Raw genomic sequence first — 21,213 nt, forward strand, 5'->3', positions numbered from 1 at the left:
AAAACTGCAACTTTTTCTTTCCGCCCGTCTGGCAAAATGTGTTGAAATGCAGGAATTTAGCTGTTGGGGAGTTTTTTTTACTATGTTTTTTAAATACCCATCAAAATACTCTTCAAGAAGCCACTCAAAATATGCATAATACATTATTTCAAACTGTGTATAATAACGGGAAATCAGTTTACATAAAGAACCAACCCCTCCTAATATCGACACCACATTTTCACCCATTGGGATTTATGTTTATTTTACTTAACCTTTATTTAACTAGGCAAGTCAGTTTTAAGAACAAATTCTTATTCACAATGCCGGGATGGAGGACATGGGGGCAGGACTGTCTTTTGTCAGTGGTCTGGTGAACCCCAAAGATCCCTCCCTGAACACCTCCACACACCTTTCCCAGGCAGGAGAAAACTGGGCTGTTCACATTTTGGAGAAGGCTTTGAAAGAGAAAGAAAAATTGGAATTCACTGAAGTTTTCATTGATGTGATTTTTTGATGAAACAAAAGTATGTCATAATAATATTCGATGGTTTTGAGCCCCCCAAAAAACGGCTACGAAAATAATCTTTGTAAAGCTGTCTGAATATGAAAAGGCCTTGCTGAAATGATACTAAACAAAGCTGATCAAACTCCTTTTGTTTTTATTGTCCTGGTAAAGCGACGATTCATTTGAAATAAACTAAAATATAATATGAAAGCTTTCTCGGTTCGCTCTGTTCCTCTCTGTTCCTCTCTGTTCCTCTCTGTCCCTCTCTGTTCCTCTCTGTCTCTCTGTTCCTCTCTGTCTCTCTGTTCCTCTCTGTCCCTCTCTGTTCCTCTCTGTTCCTCTCTGTCTCTCTGTTCCTCTCTGTCTTTCTGTTCCTCTCTGTCTCTCTGTTCCTCTCTGTTCCTCTGTTCCTCTCTGTCTCTCTGTTCCTCTCTGTTCCTCTCTGTTCCTCTCTGTCTCTCTGTTCCTCTCTGTCTCTCTGTTCCTCTCTGTCTCTGTATCTCTATGTCTCTCTGTTCCTCTCTGTCTCTCTGTCTCTCTGTTCCTCTCTGTCTCTCTGTTCCTCTCTGTCTCTGTTCCTCTCTGTCTCTCTGTTCCTCTCTGTTCCTCTCTCTCTCTCTGTTCCTCTCTGTCTCTCTGTCTCTCTGTTCCTCTCTGCCTCTCTGTTCCTCTCTGTCTCTCTGTTCCTCTCTGTCTCTGTATCTCTATGTCTCTCTGTTCCTCTCTGTCTCTCTGTTCCTCTCTGTCTCTCTGGTCCTCTCTGTTCCTATCTGTCTCTCTGTCTCTCTGTTCCTCTCTGTCTCTCTGTTCCTCTCTGTCTCTGTTCCTCTCTGTCTCTCTGTTCCTCTCTGTTCCTCTCTCTCTCTCTGTTCCTCTCTGTCTCTCTGTCTCTCTGTTCCTCTCTGTCTCTCTGTTCCTCTCTGTCTCTCTGTTCCTCTCTGTCTCTCTGTTCCTCTCTGTCTCTCTGTCTCTCTGTTCCTCTCTGTCTCTCTGTTCCTCTCTGTCTCTCTGTTCCTCTCTGTTCCTCTCTGTCTCTCTGTCTCTCTGTTCCTCTCTGTTCCTCTCTGTCTCTCTGTTCCTCTCTGTCTCTCTGTCTCTCTGTTCCTCTCTGTCTCTGTTCCTCTCTGTTCCTCTCTGTTCCTCTCTGTTCCTCTCTGTTCCTCTCTGTCTCTCTGTTCCTCTCTGTTCCTCTCTGTCTCTCTGTTCCTCTTTGTCTCTCTGTTCCTCTCTGTTTCTCTCTGTTCCTCTCTGTCTCTGTTTCTCTCTGTCTCTCTGTTCCTCTCTGTTCCTCTCTGTCTCTCTGTTCCTCTCTGTTCCTCTCTGTTCCTCTCTGTCTCTCTGTTCCTCTCTGTCTCTCTGTTCCTCTCTGTCTCTCTGTTCCTCTCTGTCTCTCTGTTCCTCTCTGTTCCTCTCTGTCTCTCTGTTCCTCTCTGTTCCTCTCTGTCTCTGTTCCTCTCTGTATCTCTGTCTCTCTGTTCCTCTCTGTCTCTCTGTCTCTCTGTTCCTCTCTGTCTCTCTGTTCCTCTCTGTTCCTCTCTGTCTCTCTGTTCCTCTCTGTCTCTCTGTTCCTCTCTGTTCCTCTCTGTCTCTCTGAAGCCTTGCGGCTCGAGGCTTACAACGTTGTTATACGATTCTTGATGGGGAGAAGCTGCATAATTAATTTGTATATTCTAACGTGACAGATGTTTGATTTGAGCCTTTAAAACTCATTTACAATAAGAGAGTTGTGGTTGGGGGAGAGGGAGAGGGAGGCAGATTGTTGGAAGATTATTTATGAAGACTGTCTGGTCTCCTAACGGTGGATGTCAGGGAGATGTGTGGCTCTCTCTCTGCCTTCCGACGTCACCTGCTCCCTGGCCACAGCTGTCGAACTGCCTGCCTGCCAGCCTCGCGCCACCGCCGACTCCAAACATTAGTTTAACGTCCCTTTTCCCCAGGCGCCCTCAGACTACGACACTCTTCAGGTCTGATCCGTATAGTCAGTCCAAACACACAGACACACACACACGCAGACACACACACACACAGATACACACACACACACACACACAGATACACACACTCATGCACACACTCACGCACACACACACACACACACACGAACTAGAAGAGGCAGTCTGAATAGCTGTCCACCTAGAAACAGGAGTTCAGAGAATAGAGCGGTTCACAGAAACCTGAGACAGATGTTGGCAGCTGCCTCACACTACCCACTGTAGCTTGGAGGGGTGTGTGTGTGTGTGTGTGTGTGTGTGTGTGTGTGTGTGTGTGTGTGTGTGTGTGTGTGTGTGTGTGTGTGTGTGTGTGTGTGTGTGTGTGTGTGTGTGTGTGTGTGTGTGTGTGTGTGTGTGTGTGTGTGTGTGTGCGTGCGTAGAAGGGTGTGTGTTGGGATGGGTGTGTGTGTGTATCATGGTGGGTTGTAATTGGACAGAAGGTTATAACAGCCGACCTCACAACTATGTCATCTTGTTTTAAGGACGTCGTCGCCACTAAATGACTCTCTACCGTGTTATTAGTCATTAGTTATTACTGTTATTAGTCATTAGTTATTAGTGTTATTAGTCATTAGTTATTAGTGGTATTAGTCATTAGTTATTAGTGTTATTAGTCATTAGTTATTAGTGTTATTATTCATTAGTTATTAGTGTTATTAGTTATTAGTGTTATTAGTCATTAGTTATTAGTTTTATTAGTCATTAGTTATTAGTGTTATTAGTCATTAGTTATTAGTGTTATTAGTCATTAGTTATTAGTGGTATTAGTCATTAGTTATTAGTGTTATTAGTCATTAGTTATTAGTGTTATTATTCATTAGTTATTAGTGTTATTAGTTATTAGTGTTATTAGTCATTAGTTATTAGTTTTATTAGTCATTAGTTATTAGTGTTATTAGTCATTAGTTATTAGTGTTATTAGTCATTACTTATTAGTGTTATTAGTCATTAGTTATTTGTGTTATTAGTCATTAGTTATTAGTGTTATTAGTCATTAGTTATTAGTGTTATTAGTCATTAGTTATTAGTGTTATTAGTCATTAGTTATTAGTGCTATTAGTCATTAGTTATTAGTGTTATTAGTCATTAGTTATTAGTGGTATTAGTCATTAGTTATTAGTGCTATTAGTCATTAGTTATCAGTGTTATTAGTCATTAGTTATTAGTGTTATTAGAGGCGATTAAAAACAAAACAATGCTTTGATAGCAGACACTCGGTTGGAAACCCATGCGGGCTGATAGGACATTTTATTAACCTTATATTCCTTATAAATATTTAAATTATACTGTTAGTTGCTCCAGAGAGAAGAACCTCTGCTAAATTACTAAAAGGTCACGTAAATGTAAAATATTGTTATGAGGATCGAACTGTGGCTTCCTTTATTTATTTAGAGGAACTAACTGTGGCTTCCTTTATTTATTTAGAGGAACTAACCCTAGCTTCCTCTATTCATTTTGAGGAACTAACTGTGACTTCCTTTATTTATTTAGAGGAACTAACCCTAGCTTCCTCTATTCATTTTGAGGAACTAACTGTAGCTTCCTCTATTTATTTTGAGGAACTAACTGTAGCTTCCTCTATTTATTTTGAGGAACTAACTGTAGCTTCCTCTATTTATTTTGAGGAACTAACTGTAGCTTCCTCTATTTATTTTGAGGAACTAACTGTGGCTTCCTCTATTTATTTTGAGGAACTAACTGTGGCTTCCTCTATTTATTTTGAGGAACTAACTGTGGCTTCCTCTATTTATTTTGAGGAACTAACTGTGGCTTCCTCTATTTATTTTGAGGAACTAACTGTGGCTTCCTCTATATATTTTGAGGAACTAACTGTGGCTTCCTCTATTTATTTTGAGGAACTAACTGTGGCTTCCTCTATTTATTTTGAGGAACTAACTGTGGCTTCCTTTATTAATTTTGAGGAACTAACTGTGACTTCCATTATTTATTTTGAGGAACTAACTGTGGCTTCCATTATTTATTTTGAGGAACTAACTGTGGCTTCCTTTATTTATTTTGAGGAACTAACTGACTTCCTCTATTTATTTTGAGGAACTAACTGTAGTTTCCTCTATTTATTTTGAGGAACTACCTGTGGCTTCCTTTATTAATTTTGAGGAACTAACTGTGACTTCCATTATTTATTTTGAGGAACTAACTGTGGCTTCCATTATTTATTTTGAGGAACTAACTGTGGCTTCCTTTATTTATTTAGAGGAACTAACTGACTTCCTCTATTTATTTTGAGGAACTAACTGTGGCTTCCTCTATTTATTTTGAAGAACTAACTGTGGCTTCCTCTATTTATTTTGAAGAAGTAACTGTGGCTTCTTTCAAGATGGTCATTTAGTTATTTGATTTTTGAATTTTAGGACCCTTTTTAGGTATTAACAAATGTGTTTTTTATTATTTGATAACATATTGAATTTGGCCTTTATTACTACGGTCCATAGAAACGCATTGAACAACACGTTCATAAATATAAAAAAAAAGACAAAAAGACATTAAATAAATAAATCATAAGAAACAAGGTGTTGAAGTGTCCTGTATCTAGAAGATATAAGAAAGATCTTCTTTTTTTTTTACAAAAACATTTTAAACCTTTATTTTTGTTGCCACAAAACTACCTACACACATTGATTTTGTATGGGCTACCTTCAGACGAGTCCTGTGACAAAACGAAGAACACCATCGTGTTCACGAGTGTCTCCTCTTTCCATAGTGGGTTCGTATTCGTTTGTAGCTCAATCGGTTCAGACGCTACAGACAGAAGTTGTCACATCAGCGTTCCCGACTTCAGGGGGTCGTGGTGCAAAACGGAGAATGGATTATGGTGGGTATGTTACTTAGATTTGCACACAGTTGTTTCTCGTAAGGATTTATTTGAGACACTCAGATATCATATGAAAACACACAAGACATGGCAAATTGTGTTTATTTGCTACCCACCCCTACCCTACCCTGCCCACCTCCACCCTACCTTGTCCTACCCTATCATAGCCTACCCTACCCTACCCACCTCTACCCTATCCTACCCACCTCTATCCTATCCTATCCTATCCACCTCTACCCTATCCTAACCACCTCTACCCTACCCTATCCTACCCACCTCTACCCTATCCTATCCTATCCACCTCTACCCAATCCTATCCTACCCACCTCTACCCTATTATATCCTACCCACCTCTACCCTGTCCTACCCACCTCTACCCTACCCTATCCAATCCACCTCTACCCTATCCTATCCTACCCACCTCTACCCTATCCTACCCACCTCTACCCTGTCCTACCCACCTCTACCCTACCCTATCCTACCCACCTCTATCCTATCCTAACCACCTCTACCCTACCCTATCCTACCCACCTCTACCCTGTCCTACCCACCTCTATCCTATCCTATCCTACCCACCTCTACCCTACCCTATCCTACCCACCTCTACCCTATCCTATCCTACCCACCTCTACCCTATGCTATCCTACCCACCTCTACCCTATCCTACCCACCTCTATCCTATCCTATCCTACCCACCTCTACCCTATCCTACCCACCAATACCCTATCCTACCCACCTTTACCCTACCCTATCCTATCCTACCCACCTCTACCCTATCCTACCCATCTCTACCCTATCCTACCCACATCTACCCTATTATATCCTACCCACCTCTACCCTATCCTACCCATCTCTACCCTATCCTACCCACATCTACCCTATTATATCCTACCCACCTCTACCCTACCCTATCCTACCCACCTCTACCCTATCCTACCCACCTCTACCCTATCCTACCCACCTCTACCCTATCCTATCCTACCCACCTCTACCCTATTCTATCCTACCCACCTCTACCCTACCCTATCCTACCCACCTCTACCCTATCCTATCCTACCCACCTCTACTCTACTCTATCCTATCCTAACCATCTCTACCCTATCCTACCCACCTCTACCCAACCCTACCCTACCCACCTCTACCGTGTCCTACCAACCTCTACCCTACCCTACCCTACCCACCTCTACCCTATCCTACCCACCTCTACCCTATCCTACCCACCTCTACCCTATCCTATCCACCTCTACCCTATTCTACCCACCTCTACCCTATCCTACCCACCTCTACCCTACCCTACCCACCTCTACCCTATCCTTTGCTACCCACCTCTACCCTATCCTACCCACCTCTACCCCATCCTACCCACCTCTACCCTATCCTACCCACCTCTACCCTATCCTATCCTACCCACCTCTACCCTATCCTACCCACCTCTACCCTATCCTACCCACCCTTCCCTATCCTACCCTATCCTACCCACCTCTACCCTATCCTATCCTACCCACCTCTACCCTATCCTATCCTACCCACCTCTACCCTATCCTACCCACCCTACCCTATCCTACCCTATCCTACCCACCTCTACCCTACCCTATCCTACCCACCTCTACCCTATCCTACCCACCTCTACCCTGTCCTACCCACCTCTATCCTATCCTATCCTACCCACCTCTACCCTATCCTACCCACCTCTACCCTACCCTATTCTTCCCACCTCTACCCTATCCTACCCACCTCTACCCTATCCTACCCACCTCTACCCTATCCTACCCACCTCTACCCTACCCTACCCACCTCTACCGTATCCTACCCACCTCTACCCTACCCTGTCCTACCCATCTCTACCCTATCCCACCCACCTCTACCCTATTCTATCCTACCCACCTCTACCCTATCCTACCCACCTCTACCCTATCCTACCCACCTCTAACCTATCCTATCCTACCCACCTCTACTCTATCCTATCCTAACCATCTCTACCCTATCCTACCCACCTCTACCCTATCCTATCCTACCCACCTCTACCCTATCCTACCCACCCTACCCTATCCTACCCTATCCTACCCACCTCTACCCTACCCTATCCTACCGACCTCTACCCTACCCTACCCACCTCTACCCTGTCCTACCAACCTCTACCCTACCCTACCCTACCCACCTCTACCCTATCCTACCCACCTCTACCCTATCCTACCCACCTCTACCCTATCCTACCCACCTCTACCCTATCCTATCCACCTCTACCCTATCCTATCCTACCCACCTCTACCCTATCCTACCCACCTCTACCATATCCTATCCACCTCTACCCTATCCTACCCACCTCTACCCTATCCTATCCACCTCTACCCTATCCTACCCACCTCTACCCTATACTACCCACCTCTACCCTATCCTTTACTACTCACCTCTACCCTATCCTACCCACCTCTACCCTATCCTACCCGCCCTACCCTATCCTACCCTATCCTACCCACCTCTACCCTATCCTATCCTACCCACCTCTACCCTATCCTACCCACCTCTACCCTATCCTATCCTACCCACCTCTACCCTATCCTATCCTACCCACCTCTACCCTATCCTACCCACCCTACCCTATCCTACCCTATCCTACCCACCTCTACCCTACCCTATCCTACCCACCTCTACCCTATCCTACCCACCTCTACCCTGTCCTACCCACCTCTATCCTATCCTATCCTACCCACTTCTACCCTATCCTACCCACCTCTACCCTACCCTATTCTACCCACCTCTACCCTATCCTACCCACCTCTACCCTATCCTACCCACCTCTACCCTATCCTACCCACCTCTACCCTATCCTACCCACCTCTACCCTACCCTATCCTACCCACCTCTACCCTATCCTACCCACCTCTACCCTACCCTGTCCTACCCATCTCTACCCTATCCCACCCACCTCTACCCTATTCTATCCTACCCACCTCTACCCTATCCTACCCACCTCTACCCTATCCTACCCACCTCTACCCTATCCTATCCTACCCACCTCTACTCTATCCTATCCTAACCATCTCTACCCTATCCTACCCACCTCTACCCTATCCTATCCTACCCACCTCTACCCTATCCTACCCACCCTACCCTATCCTACCCTATCCTACCCACCTCTACCCTACCCTATCCTACCCACCTCTACCCTACCCTACCCACTTCTACCCTGTCCTACCAACCTCTACCCTACCCTACCCTACCCTACCCACCTCTACCCTATCCTACCCACCTCTACCCTATCCTACCCACCTCTACCCTATCCTACCCACCTCTACCCTATCCTATCCACCTCTACCCTATCCTATCCTACCCACCTCTACCCTATCCTACCCACCTCTACCCTATCCTATCCACCTCTACCCTATCCTACCCACCTCTACCCTATCCTATCCACCTCTACCCTATCCTACCCACCTCTACCCTATACTACCCACCTCTACCCTATCCTTTCCTACTCACCTCTACCCTATCCTACCCACCTCTACCCTATCCTACCCACCCTACCCTATCCTACCCTATCCTACCCACCTCTACCCTATCCTATCCTACCCACCTCTACCCTATCCTACCCACCTCTACCCTATCCTACCCACCCTACCCTATCCTACCCTATCCTACCCACCTCTACCCTTTCCTATCCTACCCACCTCTACCCTATCCTACCCACCCTACCCTATCCTACCCTATCCTACCCACCTCTACCCTATCCTATCCTACCCACCTCTACCCTATCCTAACCACCTCTACCCTATCCTACCCACCCTACCCTACCCTATCCTACCCACCTCTACCCTCTCCTATCCTACCCACCTCTACCCTATCCTACCCACCCTACCCTATCCTACCCTATCCTGCCCACCTCTACCCTACCCTATCCTACCCACCTCTACCCTACCCTATCCTACCCACCTCTACCCTATCCTACCCACCTCTACCCTATCCTATCCTACCCACCTCTACCCTATCCTACCTACCCTACCATATCCTACCCACCTCTACCCTACCCTATCCTACCCTATCCTATCCACCTATACCCACCCTACCCTATCCTACCAACCTCTACCCTATCCTACCCACCTCTACCCTATCCTATCCTACCCAACTCTACCCTATCCTACCCACCTCTACCCTACCATATCCTACCCACCTCTACCCTACCCTATCCTACCCTATCCTATCCACCTATACCCACCCTACCCTATCCTACCCACCTCTACCCTATCCTAACCACCTCTACCCTATCCTATCCTACCCACCTCTACTCTATCCTATCCTAACCATCTCTACCCTATCCTACCCACCTCTACCCTAGCCTACCCTACCCACCTCTACCCTGTCCTACCAACCTCTACCCTACCCTACCCTACCCACCTCTACCCTATCCTACCCACCTCTACCCTATCCTACCCACCTCTACCCTATCCTACCCACCTCTACCCTATCCTATCCACCTCTACCCTATCCTACCCACCTCTACCCTATCCTACCCACCTCTACCCTATCCTACCCACCTCTACCCTATCCTACCCACCTCTACCCTATCCTACCCACCCTACCCTATCCTACCCTAACCTACCCACCTCTACCCTATCCTATCCTACCCACCTCTACCCTATCCTACCCACCTCTACCCTATCCTACCCACCCTACCCTATCCTACCCTATCCTACCCACCTCTACCCTATCCTATCCTACCCACCTCTACCCTATCCTACCCACCCTACCCTATCCTACCCTATCCTTCCCACCTCTACCCTACCCTATCCTACCCACCTCTACCCTATCCTACCCACCTATACCCTATCCTACCCACCTCTACCCTATCCTATCCTACCCACCTCTACCCTATCCTACCCACCCTACCATATCCTACCCACCTCTACCCTACCCTATCCTATCCACCTCTACCCACCCTACCCTATCCTACCCACCTCTACCCTATCCTACCCACCTCTACCCTATCCTTTCCTACCCACCTCTACCCTATCCTACCCACCTATAACCTACCCCATCCTACCCACCTCTACCCTACCCTACCCTACCCACCTCTACCCTATCCTATCCTACCAACCTCTACCCTACCCTATCCTACCCACATCCACCCTATCCTATCCTACCAACCTCTACCCTATCCTATCCTACCCACCTCTACCCTATTATATCCTACCCACCTCTACCCTATCCTATCCTACCCACCTCTATCCTATCCTATCCTACCCACCTCTACCCTATCTTACCCACCTCTACCCTATCCTACCCACCTCTACCCTATCCTACCCTACCCACCTCTACCCTATCTAACCCACCTCTACCCTATCCTATCCTACCCCCCTTACCCTACCCTACCCACCTCTACCCTACCCTTTCCTATCCTACCCACCTCTACCCTATCCTATCCTACCCACCTCTACCCTATCCTATCCTACCCACCTCTACCCTACCCTATCCTACCCACCTCTACCCTATCCTACCCACCTCTACCCTATCCTATCCTACCCACCTCCACCCTATCCTACCCACCCTACCATATCCTACCCACCTCTACCCTACCCTATCCACCTCTACCCTATCCTATCCTACCCACCTCTACCCTATCCTACCCACCTCTACCATATCCTATCCACCTCTACCCTATCCTACCCACCTCTACCCTATCCTATCCACCTCTACCCTATCCTACCCACCTCTACCCTATACTACCCACCTCTACCCTATCCTTTCCTACTCACCTCTACCCTATCCTACCCACCTCTACCCTATCCTACCCGCCCTACCCTATCCTACCCTATCCTACCCACCTCTACCCTATCCTATCCTACCCACCTCTACCCTATCCTACCCACCTCTACCCTATCCTATCCTACCCACCTCTACCCTATCCTATCCTACCCACCTCTACCCTATCCTACCCACCCTACCCTATCCTACCCTATCCTACCCACCTCTACCCTACCCTATCCTACCCACCTCTACCCTATCCTACCCACCTCTACCCTGTCCTACCCACCTCTATCCTATCCTATCCTATCCTACCCACCTCTGCCCTATCCTACCCACCTCTACCCTACCCTATTCTACCCACCTCTACCCTATCCTACCCACCTCTACCCTATCCTACCCACCTCTACCCTATCCTACCCACCTCTACCCTATCCTACCCACCTCTACCCTACCCTATCCTACCCACCTCTACCCTATCCTACCCACCTCTACCCTACCCTGTCCTACCCATCTCTACCCTATCCCACCCACCTCTACCCTATTCTATCCTACCCACCTCTACCCTATCCTACCCACCTCTACCCTATCCTACCCACCTCTACCCTATCCTATCCTACCCACCTCTACTCTATCCTATCCTAACCATCTCTACCCTATCCTACCCACCTCTACCCTATCCTATCCTACCCACCTCTACCCTATCCTACCCACCCTACCCTATCCTACCCTATCCTACCCACCTCTACCCTACCCTATCCTACCCACCTCTACCCTACCCTACCCACCTCTACCCTGTCCTACCAACCTCTACCCTACCCTACCCTACCCTACCCATCTCTACCCTATCCTACCCACCTCTACCCTATCCTACCCACCTCTACCCTATCCTACCCACCTCTACCCTATCCTATCCACCTCTACCCTATCCTATCCTACCCACCTCTACCCTATCCTACCCACCTCTACCCTATCCTATCCACCTCTACCCTATCCTACCCACCTCTACCCTATCCTATCCACCTCTACCCTATCCTACCCACCTCTACCCTATACTACCCACCTCTACCCTATCCTTTCCTACTCACCTCTACCCTATCCTACCCACCTCTACCCTATCCTACCCACCCTACCCTATCCTACCCTATCCTACCCACCTCTACCCTATCCTATCCTACCCACCTCTACCCTATCCTACCCACCTCTACCCTATCCTACCCACCCTACCCTATCCTACCCTATCCTACCCACCTCTATATCCTATCCTACCCACCTCTACCCTATCCTATCCTACCCGCCTCTACCCTATCCTATCCTACCCACCTCTACCCTATCCTACCCACCCTACCCTATCCTACCCTATCCTACCCACCTCTACCCTACCCTATCCTACCCACCTCTACCCTATCCTACCCACGTCTACCCTGTCCTACCCACCTCTATCCTATCCTATCCTACCCACCTCTACCCTATCCTACCCACCTCTACCCTACCCTATTCTACCCACCTCTACCCTATCCTACCCACCTCTACCCTATCCTACCCACCTCTACCCTATCCTACCCACCTCTACCCTATCCTACCCAACTCTACCCTACCCTATCCTACCCACCTCTACCCTATCCTACCCACCTCTACCCTACCCTGTCCTACCCATCTCTACCCTATCCCACCCACCTCTACCCTATTCTTTCCTACCCACCTCTACCCTATCCTACCCACCTCTACCCTATCCTACCCACCTCTACCCTATCCTACCCACCTCTACCCTACCCTGTCCTACCCATCTCTACCATGTCCAACCCACCTCTACCCTATTCTTTCCTACCCACCTCTACCCTATCCTACCCACCTCTACCCTACCCTACCCACCTCTACCCTGTCCTACCAACCTCTACCCTACCCTACCCTACCCACCTCTACCCTATCCTACCCGCCTCTACCCTATCCTACCCACCTCTACCCTATCCTACCCACCTCTACCCTATCCTACCCACCTCTACCCTATCCTATCCACCTCTACCCTATCCTACCCACCTCTACCCTATCCTACCCACTTCTACCCTATCCTACCCACCTCTACCCTATACTACCCACCTCTACCCTATCCTTTCCTACTCACCTCTACCCTATCCTACCCACCTCTACCCTATCCTACCTACCCTACCCTATCCTACCCTATCCTACCCACCTCTACCCTATCCTATCCTACCCACCTCTACCCTATCCTACCCACCTCTACCCTATCCTATCCTACCCACCTCTACCCTATCCTATCCTACCCACCTCTACCCTATCCTACCCACCCTATCCTACCCTATCCTACCCACCTCTACCCTACCCTATCCTACCCACCTCTACCCTTTCCTATCCACCTCTACCCTGTCCTACCCACCTCTATCCTATCCTATCCTACCCACCTATACCCTATCCTACCCACCTCTACCCTACCCTATTCTACCCACCTCTACCCTATCCTACCCACCTCTACCCTATCCTACCCACCTCTACCCTATCCTACCCACCTCTACCCTACCCTATCCTACCCACCTCTACCCTATCCTACCCACCTCTACCCTACCCTGTCCTAACCATCTCTACCCTATCCCACCCACCTCTACCCTATTCTATCCTACCCACCTCTACCCTATCCTACCCACCTCTACCCTATCCTACCCACCTCTACCCTATCCTATCCTACCCACCTCTACTCTATCCTATCCTAACCATCTCTACCCTATCCTACCCACCTCTACCCTATCCTATCCTACCCACCTCTACCCTACCCTATCCTACCCACCTCTACCCTATCCTACCCACCTCTACCCTATCCTATCCTACCCACCTCCACCCTATCCTACCCACCCTACCATATCCTACCCACCTCTACCCTACCCTATCAACCTCTACCCTATCCTATCCTACCCACCTCTACCCTATCCTACCCACCTCTACCATATCCTATCCACCTCTACCCTATCCTATCCACCTCTACCCTATCCTATCCACCTCTACCCTATCCTACCCACCTCTACCCTATACTACCCACCTCTACCCTATCCTTTCCTACTCACCTCTACCCTATCCTACCCACCTCTACCCTATCCTACCCGCCCTACCCTATCCTACCCTATCCTACCCACCTCTACCCTATCCTATCCTACCCACCTCTACCCTATCCTACCCACCTCTACCCTATCCTATCCTACCCACCTCTACCCTATCCTATCCTACCCACCTCTACCCTATCCTACCCACCCTACCCTATCCTACCCTATCCTACCCACCTCTACCCTACCCTATCCTACCCACCTCTACCCTATCCTACCCACCTCTACCCTGTCCTAGCCACCTCTATCCTATCCTATCCTATCCTACCCACCTCTACCCTATCCTACCCACCTCTACCCTACCCTATTCTACCCACCTCTACCCTATCCTACCCACCTCTACCCTATCCTACCCACCTCTACCCTACCCTATCCTACCCACCTCTACCCTATCCTACCCACCTCTACCCTACCCTGTCCTACCCATCTCTACCCTATCCCACCCACCTCTACCCTATTCTATCCTACCCACCTCTACCCTATCCTACCCACCTCTACCCTATCCTACCCACCTCTACCCTATCCTATCCTACCCACCTCTACTCTATCCTATCCTAACCATCTCTACCCTATCCTACCCACCTCTACCCTATCCTATCCTACCCACCTCTACCCTATCCTACCCACCCTACCCTATCCTACCCTATCCTACCCACCTCTACCCTACCCTATCCTACCCACCTCTACCCTACCCTACCCACCTCTACCCTGTCCTACCAACCTCTACCCTACCCTACCCTACCCTACCCATCTCTACCCTATCCTACCCACCTCTACCCTATCCTACCCACCTCTACCCTATCCTACCCACCTCTACCCTATCCTATCCACCTCTACCCTATCCTATCCTACCCACCTCTACCCTATCCTACCCACCTCTACCCTATCCTATCCACCTCTACCCTATCCTACCCACCTCTACCCTATCCTATCCACCTCTACCCTATCCTACCCACCTCTACCCTATACTACCCACCTCTACCCTATCCTTTCCTACTCACCTCTACCCTATCCTACCCACCTCTACCCTATCCTACCCACCCTACCCTATCCTACCCTATCCTACCCACCTCTACCCTATCCTATCCTACCCACCTCTACCCTATCCTACCCACCTCTACCGTATCCTACCCACCCTACCCTATCCTACCCTATCCTACCCACCTCTATCCTTTCCTATCCTACCCACCTCTACCCTATCCTACCCACCCTACCCTATCCTACCCTATCCTGCCCACCTCTACCCTATCCTATCCTACCCGCCTCTACCCTATCCTATCCTACCCACCTCTACCCTATCCTACCCACCCTAACCTATCCTACCCTATCCTACCCACCTCTACCCTACCCTATCCTACCCACCTCTACCCTATCCTACCCACGTCTACCCTGTCCTACCCACCTCTATCCTATCCTATCCTACCCACCTCTACCCTATCCTACCCACCTCTACCCTACCCTATTCTACCCACCTCTACCCTATCCTACCCACCTCTACCCTATCCTACCCACCTCTACCCTATCCTACCCACCTCTACCCTATCCTACCCACCTCTACCCTACCCTATCCTACCCACCTCTACCCTATCCTACCCACCTCTACCCTACCCTGTCCTACCCATCTCTACCCTATCCCACCCACCTCTACCCTATTCTTTCCTACCCACCTCTACCCTATCCTACCCACCTCTACCCTATCCTACCCACCTCTACCCTATCCTACCCACCTCTACCCTACCCTGTCCTACCCATCTCTACCATGTCCCACCCACCTCTACCCTATTCTATCCTACCCACCTCTACCCTATCCTACCCACCTCTACCCTATCCTACCCACCTCTACCCTACCCTGTCCTACCCATCTCTACCATGTCCCACCCACCTCTACCCTATCCTATCCTACCCACCTCTACTCTATCCTATCCTAACCATCTCTACCCTATCCTACCCACCTCTACCCTATCCTATCCTACCCACCTCTACCCTATCCTACCCACCCTACCCTATCCTACCCTATCCTACCCACCTCTACCCTACCCTATCCTACCCACCTCTACCCTACCCTACCCACCTCTACCCTGTCCTACCAACCTCTACCCTACCCTACCCTACCCACCTCTACCCTATCCTACCCGCCTCTACCCTATCCTACCCACCTCTACCCTATCCTACCCACCTCTACCCTATCCTACCCACCTCTACCCTATCCTATCCACCTCTACCCTATCCTACCCACCTCTACCCTATCCTACCCACCTCTACCCTATCCTACCCACCTCTACCCTATACTACCCACCTCTACCCTATCCTTTCCTACTCACCTCTACCCTATCCTACCCACCTCTACCCTATCCTACCCACCCTACCCTATCCTACCCTATCCTACCCACCTCTACCCTATCCTATCCTACCCACCTCTACCCTATCCTACCCACCTCTACCCTATCCTATCCTACCCACCTCTACCCTATCCTATCCTACCCACCTCTACCCTATCCTACCCACCCTATCCTACCCTATCCTACCCACCTCTACCCTACCCTATCCTACCCACCTCTACCCTTTCCTACCCACCTCTACCCTGTCCTACCCACCTCTATCCTATCCTATCCTACCCACCTATACCCTATCCTACCCACCTCTACCCTACCCTATTCTACCCACCTCTACCCTATCCTACCCACCTCTACCCTATCCTACCCACCTCTACCCTATCCTACCCACCTCTACCCTACCCTATCCTACCCACCTCTACCCTATCCTACCCACCTCTACCCTACCCTGTCCTAACCATCTCTACCCTATCCCACCCACCTCTACCCTATTCTATCCTACCCACCTCTACCCTATCCTACCCACCTCTACCCTATCCTACCCACCTCTACCCTATCCTATCCTACCCACCTCTACTCTATCCTATCCTAACCATCTCTACCCTATCCTACCCACCTCTACCCTATCCTATCCTACCCACCTCTACCCTATCCTACCCACCCTACCCTATCCTACCCACCTCTACCCTACCCTATCCTACCCACCTCTACCCTACCCTACCCACCTCTACCCTGTCCTACCAACCTCTACCCTACGCTACCCTACCCACCTCTACCCTATTCTACCCACCTCTACCCTATCCTACCCACCTCTACCCTATCCTACCCACCTCTACCCTATCCTATCCACCTCTACCCTATCCTATCCTACCCACCTCTACCCTATCCTACCCACCTCTACCCTATCCTATCCACCTCTACCCTATCCTACCCACCTCTACCCTATCCTATCCACCTCTACCCTATCCTACCCACCTCTACCCTATACTACCCACCTCTACCCTATCCTTTCCTACTCACCTCTACCCTATCCTACCCACCTCTACCCTATCCTACCCACCCTACCCTATCCTACCCTATCCTACCCACCTCTACCCTATCCTATCCTACCCACCTCTAACCTATCCTACCCACCTCTATCCTTTCCTATCCTACCCACCTCTACCCTATCCTACCCACCCTACCCTATCCTACCCTATCCTACCCACCTCTACCCTATCCTATCCTACCCACCTCTACCCTATCCTATCCTACCCACCTCTACCCTATCCTACCCACCCTACCCTATCCTACCCTATCCTACCCACCTCTACCCTACCCTATCCTACCCACCTCTACCCTATCCTACCCACCTCTACCCTGTCCTACCCACCTCTATCCTATCCTATCCTACCCACCTCTACCCTATCCTACCCACCTCTACCCTACCCTATCCTACCCACCTCTACCCTATCCTACCCACCTCTACCCTATCCTACCCACCTCTACCCTATCCTACCCACCTCTACCCTATCCTACCCACCTCTACCCTACCCTATCCTACCCACCTCTACCCTATCCTACCCACCTCTACCCTACCCTGTCCTACCCATCTCTACCCTATCCCACCCACCTCTACCCTATTCTATCCTACCCACCTCTACCCTATCCTACCCACCTCTACCCTATCCTACCCACCTCTACCCTATCCTACCCACCTCTACCCTACCCTGTCCTACCCATCTCTACCATGTCCTACCCACCTCTACCCTATCTACCTACCCACCTCTACCCTATCCTACCCACCTCTACCCTATCCTATCCACCTCTACCCTACCCTTCCTACCCACTCTACCATGTCCTACCCACCTCTACCCTATCCTATCCTACCCACCTCTACTCTATCCTATCCTAACCATCTCTACCCTATCCTACCCACCTCTACCCTATCCTATCCTACCCACCTCTACCCTATCCTACCCACCCTACCCTATCCTACCCTATCCTACCCACCTCTACCCTACCCTATCCTACCCACCTCTACCCTACCCTACCCACCTCTACCCTGTCCTACCAACCTCTACCCTACCCTACCCTACCCACCTCTACCCTATCCTACCCACCTCTACCCTATCCTACCCACCTCTACCCTATCCTACCCACCTCTACCCTATCCTACCCACCTCTACCCTATCCTATCCACCTCTACCCTATCCTACCCACCTCTACCCTATCCTACCCACCTCTACCCTATCCTACCCACCTCTACCCTATACTACCCACCTCTACCCTATCCTTTCCTACTCACCTCTACCCTATCCTACCCACCTCTACCCTATCCTACCCACCCTACCCTATCCTACCCTATCCTACCCACCTCTACCCTATCCTATCCTACCCACCTCTACCCTATCCTACCCACCTCTACCCTATCCTATCCTACCCACCTCTACCCTATCCTATCCTACCCACCTCTACCCTATCCTACCCACCCTATCCTACCCTATCCTACCCACCTCTACCCTACCCTATCCTACCCACCTCTACCCTTTCCTACCCACCTCTACCCTGTCCTACCCACCTCTTTCCTATCCTATCCTACCCACCTATACCCTATCCTACCCACCTCTACCCTACCCTATTCTACCCACCTCTACCCTATCCTACCCACCTCTACCCTATCCTACCCACCTCTACCCTACCCTATCCTACCCACCTCTACCCTATCCTACCCACCTCTACCCTACCCTGTCCTAACCATCTCTACCCTATCCCACCCACCTCTACCCTATTCTATCCTACCCACCTCTACCCTATCCTACCCACCTCTACCCTATCCTACCCACCTCTACCCTATCCTATCCTACCCACCTCTACTCTATCCTATCCTAACCATCTCTACCCTATCCTACCCACCTCTACCCTATCCTATCCTACCCACCTCTACCCTATCCTACCCACCCTACCCTATCCTACCCACCTCTACCCTACCCTATCCTACCCACCTCTACCCTACCCTACCCACCTCTACCCTGTCCTACCAACCTCTACCCTACGCTACCCTACCCACCTCTACCCTATTCTACCCACCTCTACCCTATCCTACCCACCTCTACCCTATCCTACCCACCTCTACCCTATCCTATCCACCTCTACCCTATCCTATCCTACCCACCTCTACCCTATCCTACCCACCTCTACCCTATCCTATCCACCTCTACCCTATCCTACCCACCTCTACCCTATCCTATCCACCTCTACCCTATCCTACCCACCTCTACCCTATACTACCCACCTCTACCCTATCCTTTCCTACTCACCTCTACCCTATCCTACCCACCTCTACCCTATCCTACCCACCCTACCCTATCCTACCCTATCCTACCCACCTCTACCCTATCCTATCCTACCCACCTCTACCCTATCCTACCCACCTCTACCCTATCCTATCCTACCCACCTCTACCCTATCCTATCCTACCCACCTCTACCCTATCCTACCCACCCTATCCTACCCTATCCTACCCACCTCTACCCTACCCTATCCTACCCACCTCTACCCTTTCCTACCCACCTCTACCCTGTCCTACCCACCTCTATCCTATCCTATCCTACCCACCTATACCCTATCCTACCCACCTCTACCCTACCCTATTCTACCCACCTCTACCCTATCCTACCCACCTCTACCCTATCCTACCCACCTCTACCCTATCCTACCCACCTCTACCCTACCCTATCCTACCCACCTCTACCCTATCCTACCCACCTCTACCCTACCCTGTCCTAACATCTCTACCCTATCCCACCCACCTCTACCCTATTCTATCCTACCCACCTCTACCCTATCCTACCCACCTCTACCCTATCCTACCCACCTCTACCCTATCCTATCCTACCCACCTCTACTCTATCCTATCCTAACCATCTCTACCCTATCCTACCCACCTCTACCCTATCCTATCCTACCCACCTCTACCCTATCCTACCCACCCTACCCTATCCTACCCTATCCTACCCACCTCTACCCTACCCTACCCACCTCTACCCTGTCCTACCAACCTCTACCCTACGCTACCCTACCCACCTCTACCCTATTCTACCCACCTCTACCCTATCCTACCCACCTCTACCCTATCCTACCCACCTCTACCCTATCCTATCCACCTCTACCCTATCCTATCCTACCCACCTCTACCCTATCCTACCCACCTCTACCCTATCCTATCCACCTCTACCCTATCCTACCCACCTCTACCCTATCCTATCCACCTCTACCCTATCCTACCCACCTCTACCCTATACTACCCACCTCTACCCTATCCTTTCCTACTCACCTCTACCCTATCCTACCCACCTCTACCCTATCCTACCCACCCTACCCTATCCTACCCTATCCTACCCACCTCTACCCTATCCTATCCTACCCACCTCTACCCTATCCTAACCACCTCTACCCTATCCTACCCACCCTACCCTACCCTATCCTACCCACCTCTACCCTCTCCTATCCTACCCACCTCTACCCTATCCTACCCACCCTACCCTATCCTACCCTATCCTACCCACCTCTACCCTACCCTATCCTACCCACCTCTACCCTACCCTATCCTACCCACCTCTACCCTATCCTACCCACCTCTACCCTATCCTATCCTACCCACCTCTACCCTATCCTACCTACCCTACCATATCCTACCCACCTCTACCCTACCCTATCCTACCCTATCCTATCCACCTAT

The sequence above is a fragment of the Salvelinus fontinalis genome, chromosome 4, assembly GCF_029448725.1.
Source record: "Salvelinus fontinalis isolate EN_2023a chromosome 4, ASM2944872v1, whole genome shotgun sequence".
In the NCBI taxonomy this organism is placed as follows: domain Eukaryota; kingdom Metazoa; phylum Chordata; class Actinopteri; order Salmoniformes; family Salmonidae; genus Salvelinus; species Salvelinus fontinalis.